Below are 7,172 nucleotides of genomic sequence, written 5' to 3' on the forward strand. Positions count from 1 at the left end.
CCTGGCCAACATGGTGAAACTCCGTGTCTACAAAAAATATTTTACAAATTAGCTGGGTGTGGTGGTGGCCGCCTGTAATCCCAGCTACTCGGGAGGCTGAGCCAGGAGAATCGCTTGAACCTGGGAAGCAGAGGTTGCAGTGAGTTAAGGCCGTGCCACTGCACTCCAGCCTGGGTGACAGGAGACCTCATCTCAAAAATAAATACATAAATACATGCATATATACATACATACATACATACATAAAGTCTCTCTTCTCATTACCGTCATGTCTGAGTCAGAGTCTCCAAAGAGCCTGAACAAATAAAAAATTCTACTCAGAGTGGTTACTCAACCATACCTGCCTTGGATGTGACACCAAGGTTCTTTCCGGAAAGAAGCTTGCACTCCTGCTAAGATCACCAAGCTCTCCTTCCAATACTGCCTTCTTCCAATATCTCAAAGGGCTTATGAGGACTACTCTAAGAAGGAGGCTGGAACTGACAGCGATTATCCACCTCCCCTAAGAGGACCAGCATGGAGGATAAGCCCATCAAGGCCAATCCCCTTGTTTCACTTTTCAGGTTATTTCAGGATCTCATGCCCAGAAAGGTGTCTGTCTTAAGTTCTCTCTCCTATCCACCCTTTAATGCATCCCGTGCACTACACCCTCTAATTCAGGGCCCGACATCTGTAAGATCCCTAGATCCTTGTCCTGTTCTGTAAGCAGCCCTTCAACTTCTTTTTTTTTTTTTTTTCCCCTGAGATGGAGTTTTGCTCTTGTTGCCTAAGCTAGAGTGCAATGGCACAATCTTGGCTCACTGCAACCTCTGACTCATGGGTGCAAGCGATTCTCCTGCCTCAGCCTCCTGAGTAGCTGGGATTACAGGAGCCCACACCAGCACCCAGCTAATTTTGTATTTTTAGTAGAGAAGAGGTTTCCTCCATGTTGGTCAGACTGGTCTCGAACTCCCAACCTCAGGTGATCCGCCGGCCTCAGCCTCCCAAAGTACTGGGATTACAGGCATGAGCCACCATGCCCAGCCGCAGCCCTTCAATTTCTACTTCACTGAAACATGACTATTAACCCTAGGACATGACTATTACCTCAGGAACTGCTTCTCCAAAGTACTCTCAGGAGTGGCCTTTTTCTGTCTCGTACAAGCCCCATAAGCCACGCTCTACTGTCTTGGAGAAGGAATCCTCATTGCTGCATCAAGACTATTGCTCCTCCCATTTCCGTTACTGTTTGGTTTTTGTTTGTTTCTTCTGAGACAGGCTATTGTTCTGTCACCCAGGCTGGAGTGCAGTGGTGTGATCACAGCTCACTGCAGTCTCAGACTCCTGGGCTCAAACAATCCTCCCGCCTCAGCCTCCTGAGTAGCTGGGACTACAGGTGTGCACCACCATGCCCAGCTAATTTTTTTATTTTTATAAAGATGGAGTCTCACTATACTGTCCAGGATGGTCGGAAACTCCTGGCTTCAAGCCATCCTCCCAACCTCTACCTCCCAAAGTGTTGGGATTACAGGTGTTGAGCAAGCGACCATGCCAGGCCAGCAATTTTTTTTGAGTCAGGGTCTTGCTATGTTGCCAAGGCTGGTCTTGAACTTCTGGCCTCAAGAGATCCTCCTGCCTTGGCCTCCCAAAGTTCTGGGATTATGGACACGAGCCGCTGTGCCCAGCAGAATCAGTATTTTAGTCAGTTATTCACTTGCCCACTAAAACCTAAACTTCCTGAGACCAGGAACACATTTTACTCGTTGTTGTTTTTGTTTTTTTTTTTTTTTTTTGAGACGGAGTATCGCTGTGTTGCCTAGGCTAGAGGGCAGTGTGGCGCAATCTCAGTTCACTACAACCTCCGCTTCCCAGGTTCAAGTGATTTTACTGCCTCATCCTCCTGAGTAGCTGGAATTAGCCCGCCACCACGCCCGGCTAATTTTTTTATTTTTGGTAGCGATGGGGTTTCACCATGTTGGCCAGGCTAGCCTCCAACACCTGACCTCAAGTGATCTGCCCGCCTCGGCCTCCCAAATTCTGGGATTACAGGTGTGAGCCACTGCGCCCGGCCATGGAACTCACTTTACTCTTAATTTCCCCAATTCCTAGAACAGCGTGTGGCCCACAGAAACTCCACAGAATACATTTTTAGAATGAATGAATGACTTGCAAAGGATGAAGGCAAATAAGTAGATAACGAGTCCACAACCACGTGCCCTATACCCTTTTCAGCTCTGGGGAGATGGCGGCTCCCTGTGGGGTCGAGGATGGGGGTCTCCGTTCCTTTCGTCCTCCCGCCTCGTGGGGGAGTCAAGTCTCCGCAGGCGGAGAGCCCGGATGCTAGCGCGGCTAGGCGGCCCTCTCTATGGTGAGCCCCCGGGTCCCTCCTCCCCAGCACCCGGCGTGCCTCTATGGTTCTTCCTGTCCTTAGTCGGGAGGGGGCGCTGTGCGCAGGCGCGAGGTGACGCCGCGGCAGGGCCGGAAGGAGTGCAGCGGCTGCCTCAGCGGCGGCGACGGAGCTCACAGCTGCCGCTTCTGAGGAGTAAGCTGCACGGCAGCGAAGGCCGCTGAGCCCGCCTGGCTAGCCGGGGAGTTGAGTGGCGAGTGAGTGTCGGCCCCGGGCGCGTTTGGGCTGCTGGGCAGGTTTGTGAAGCGAGGCGGCCTCTCTGCGGGGCGCCTCCGTGGAGCCCCGGGGGTGGGGGCGGGGGCGCGGGCCGTGAGGGCCGCGGAGCTGAGGGGCGCGGGCCGACGCCTGGGCAGGATCGGGCCCGGGGACTTGGCTGGGCGTCTCCGAGCTCCGTGCAGTGGCGAGGCGGGAGCGACAAAGGCGCTGGGAGGCCGGGCGATCTCCTCCCGCCACTTCGCGAAGTTTCGCGGGCCAGCCCGTCGGGACCGCTGCGCGAGGGCGACAGCCCGGGAGACCGCGCTTTCCTCTCCGGGGTCCGAGGCCGCCGCGGAGGCGGTGTCCGTGCACCCGAGCGCGGCCTGGAGGAGCGGTGGGAGGCGGCCCGTGCCTGTGAGCCCCAGCCCCGGCAGGCGGCGGTTTTCCACTTATCCCCTCATATTTGGAGCGGGTGTTGTTCCGCGAAAGTTGGTGAATGTCACTCGGCACTGGCGAGGGTACCGCAAGTGCGTCAAACCCTGCTGTGGGGTGCTGGGGGTTGCCCGGCTCGGGTGCCCGGGCGCTGGGCAGGAAGCGAGGCTGCTGTTTCCGCGGCGTGGTGGCCCTCGTCCCGGTGGAACGGTGATCCAAGACTTTGGGCTACTTGCAACCAATCCCGGCGCGTGCGCGGCGTGCGGGTTACAGAAATTTCTGACACATCCGCCAGGGCTGTGAATTCCTAAGGGCCTAGGTAGCAGTTGTCCTAGGTACTCTGATCATGCGGAGAGAACATTCTTTTTTCTCGTTTTCTTTTTCTTTTACTATTATTTTTTCTTTTTTTTTTTTTGAGACAGAGTCTTGCTCTTTTCTCCCATGGTGGAGTGCAATGTTGCGATCTCGGCTCACTGCAACCTCTGTCTCCCGGGTTCGAGCGATTCTTCTGCCTCAGCCTCCCTAGTAGCTGGGACTACAGGCGCTCGCCACCACATCAGGCTAATTTTTGTACCTTTCCTAGAGACGAGTTTTAACCACGTTGGCATAGGCGGGTCTCAAAATCAAGTGATCTTCCGGCTCAGCCTCCCAAAATGCTGGGATTACGGGTGTGAGCCAGCCACCGCGCTCGACCAGAACTTTTTTTTTTTTTTTTGCTTTTTTTTTTTTTTTTGAGACAGTGTCTTGCTCTTTCGTCCAGGTTGGAGTGCAGTGGCGCCATCTCAGCTCACTGCAACATCTGCCTTCCGGGATCAGGTATCCTCCAATTTCAGCCTTCCTAGTAACTGGGACAACTGGCACGCGCCACTGTGCCCGACTAATTTTTTGAGGGGGTGAGGGGGAGACGGAGTCTCGTTATGCTGCCCTACTGGTGGGTTTAAGTGACTCAGCCTCTCAAAGTGCGAGAAGTACGGGCTTGAGCCACCACGCTCTGCCAGAACATTCTTTGCCCGCTGAAAAGGGAGAGAGGACTGGGAAGATTTTATGAAACACCTCAATTTACTCAGCTTGCCTTAAGGAAGAAGACTAAGAAATGGCCTGGCTTTGCCTTGGGTTTTGCATTTCATGATTTATTGCACCTGGGATGTGGGGAGTGGTAGTGGATTTGAGGAAATGTCTGGAGAGTCTGGGCTGGATTTTGGACCCGCCGGTAAACCTCATTAGAGGCTTTAGATTTTTACCCTGATAAGAGTAGCAGGAGGTAACAAAAGAGAACCCCTGAATCCCCTGTGGAGAAATCTGATAAAGAAGGGCTAGGTATCGGTGAGGCAGATTGAAAGTTAACGAATAGGGTCGTTGAGAGAGCTGCTGTTTGCTAACTCTGTTACGAGCTACAATTTAATGTGTTTATAAAATTCTAGGCATTACTATATTCTAAATCTTTAGAGACATAATTCATTGTCATACCTGACATCATTATATCTGCATTATTGTTAAAAAATAATAGAACATAGCCATGGTGGCTCACACCTGTCATCCCAGCACTTTGGGAGGCCGAGGCAGGTGGATGACCTGAGCTCAGGAGTTCAAGACCATCTTGGCCGACATGGTGAAAGCCCGTCTCTACTAAAAATGCACAATTAGCCAGGTGTGATGGTACATGCCTGTAATCCCAGCTACTCAGGAGGCCGAAGTAGGAGAATAGCATGAATCCAGGAGGGGATGCGGAGGTTGCAGTGATCCGAGATCATGCCACTGCTCTTCAGCCTGGGTGACGACAGATGAGATCCGTCTCAAAAAAAATAAATGAATAAGGCCAGGCACAGTGGCTCACGCCTCTAATCCCAGCACTTTGGGAGGTCAAGGCAGGTGGATCACCTGAGGTCGGGAGTTCCATGCTAGCCTGGCCAAGAGGGTGAAACCCACCTCTCCTAAAAATACAAAAATTAAAAATTAGCCGGGCCTGGTGGTGTGAGCCTGTCATCCCAGCTACCCTGGAGGTGCAGGCGGGGAAAATCACTTCAATCCGGGAGGCAGAGGTTGCAGTGAGCGGAGATCTCGCCACTGCAATCCAGCCTTCGCAACAGAGTGAGACTCCATCTCAAAAATAGTAATTTAAAAAAAGAAACTGAGGTGCTGAAAAATAACTAGTTCTAAAACTTGTAAGGGTCAGCATGGAACTTGAACTCAGTTTGGACCCAGAGTTCTTTGCCACTGATTATCCTGCAATACCTGTGAGTGCTATTTATGCAGAAATTACATTTGTTGAAGAGCATCTACTGTGTGCCAGCCAGTGTGCTATGTCCTGGGGCTTTGGGATCAGGCAACACTTTGGTTCTGCCTTTTTGGAACTTAAGTTTTAGCAGAGGAGACCACAATTGCACATAGTTACCTAAAGAAGTATATGAAATTGTTGTTAGTACTCTGAAAAAATGAGGTACGTTATATGATTGAACTAGGGAAGGAACATCTAGGGAATAGTCAGGAACAATTTTTCTCTGAGGAGAAAGCAAAGAACCCAATGATGAATCGAGTTAATTTGGTCCAAGAAGAGTAGTTCAGCTAGGGAAGAGCCTGAACTGGAAGGAAGGAGCATGCCGTGATATGTTCTAGGAGCTAAACCATTGTTACTACTGAATAGTGAATGCAGGGGCTGAGGGGAAGGAAGGTATGAGGTAAGGTCAGCTACGTCAGCAGGGTCCCTTATGGTAGCGTTTTGTAGGCCATGGTAAGGATTTCGGTTCCACCATGGTGGGATTTGTGGTTTAAAAGAAATTATGCTATATGAAAATGTGTCAAGGGATGGAGCCTGTAAGGCAGTACTTGAGCTAGAAGCAGAAGCAGGTCCTTTGGTCACAGAAGATTCAGTTCTAAAATGATCGTTGAAAAATTGATTTTACCCTCCACACATGAGGATGTACTTATCTGTCCTAGTTTCTAAACCAATTTTCAATGGACAGTTGAGGAAAATCTTGAAGTTTTATGTTAAACTATTTAGCCTGCCCACTGAAGATTATGAATTTAATTTTTGATTTAAAATCTTTACTATTGTGAAAATACACTGATAATAGGTTTCTTAGAGCTTTTAAACTCTAGACTAATTGTTTGCATAATTATATCCATAATCATGGATGTTATTTTACCTTATTTTGTCCACATGTTAAAGTTAACACAGTTTTTATTTTTTTTCTCTGAACTCATCATCTGCTTTGTTCATCCTTAATAGCATCACCGTCTGGTGGTCACCTGATCTCTGCATCTAGGTCAACTTTGATTCCTTTCTTCTTGCCCTGATGGTCAATTACATACACAAATCTCATTGACTCTAACTCTGCAGTCAGTGTCTTTTATTTTTATTCCTCCCCCTAGGTTCTGTTGGCTCTCGTTTCCTGGGTTTCCTGGCACTAGTTGTCTCCTACAGGCCATCTTACATGTTGCAGCCAGGTTGATTTTTCTAAAGCACAGCTGTCATTGCATTGCCTCCCATTGGCTAGAAAATAAAATCTGAGCTCTGTTTCAGTTATCCACCAATACATAACAAACCACCCCAAAACTTACTGGCTTCATAGAATAATTTTGTTTGTTGACAGTTTTATTAGGAGAATTTGAAAGTGTTCACCTGGACCATTTTTCTCTGGTCCACATGCTGTCAGCAGAGGTGGCCAGTGCTGGAGGATCCACTTCCACAATGCTTCCGTCATTCACATGCCTCGTCAAAGACTGCTTAAAGGCGGGGCTCAGCTGGCTCTTTTCCTCTGTGTGTAGTGTCAGGGCTTTCTGTGTGATCTCTCAGCAGGGTATTCACACTTTTTACCTGATGAGTCTGGGTTCCAGGAGCCCTAAATTAAGTTAAAGCTACTATGCTTTTTTTTTTTTTTTGAGATGGCATTTCACTCGTTTCCCAGGCTGTAGTGCAATGGCACAATCTCGGCTCACCACAACATCCACCTCCCGGGTTCAAACGATTCTCCTGCTTTGGCCTCCCCAGTAGCTGGGATTACAGACATGTGCCCACACTGGGCTAATTTTGTATTTTTAGTAGAGATGGGGTTTCTCCATGTTAGTCAGGATGCTCTCAAACTCCTGACCTCTAGCAATCCACCCTCCTCAGCCTCCCAAAATACTGGGATTACAGGTGTGAACCACCGTGCCCATTCTT

The 7,172-nt window shown here is 49.5% G+C and overlaps 1 protein-coding gene across 4 annotated transcripts in view; it reads left to right on the forward strand.

The window, feature by feature from the left end:
• Nucleotides 1–2,372: 2,372 nt before the first annotated feature.
• The window catches only part of RNF216 (ring finger protein 216), a 166,622-nt gene continuing 161,822 nt past the window's right edge, over nt 2,373–7,172 (forward strand). For 2 of the 4 annotated variants that reach the window (XR_005201115.1, XM_017533820.2), the window contains exon 1: nt 2,373–2,583. The gene's annotated coding sequence lies outside the window, so the exon portion shown is untranslated. Of the gene's footprint in view, nt 2,623–7,172 lie in introns of all 4 variants that reach the window. The other 2 variants (XM_017533822.2, XM_017533821.2) reach the window with 2 other exon arrangements.

The sequence above is a fragment of the Cebus imitator genome, unplaced genomic scaffold (assembly GCF_001604975.1).
Source record: "Cebus imitator isolate Cc_AM_T3 unplaced genomic scaffold, Cebus_imitator-1.0 Scaffold82, whole genome shotgun sequence".
In the NCBI taxonomy this organism is placed as follows: Eukaryota; Metazoa; Chordata; class Mammalia; order Primates; family Cebidae; genus Cebus; species Cebus imitator.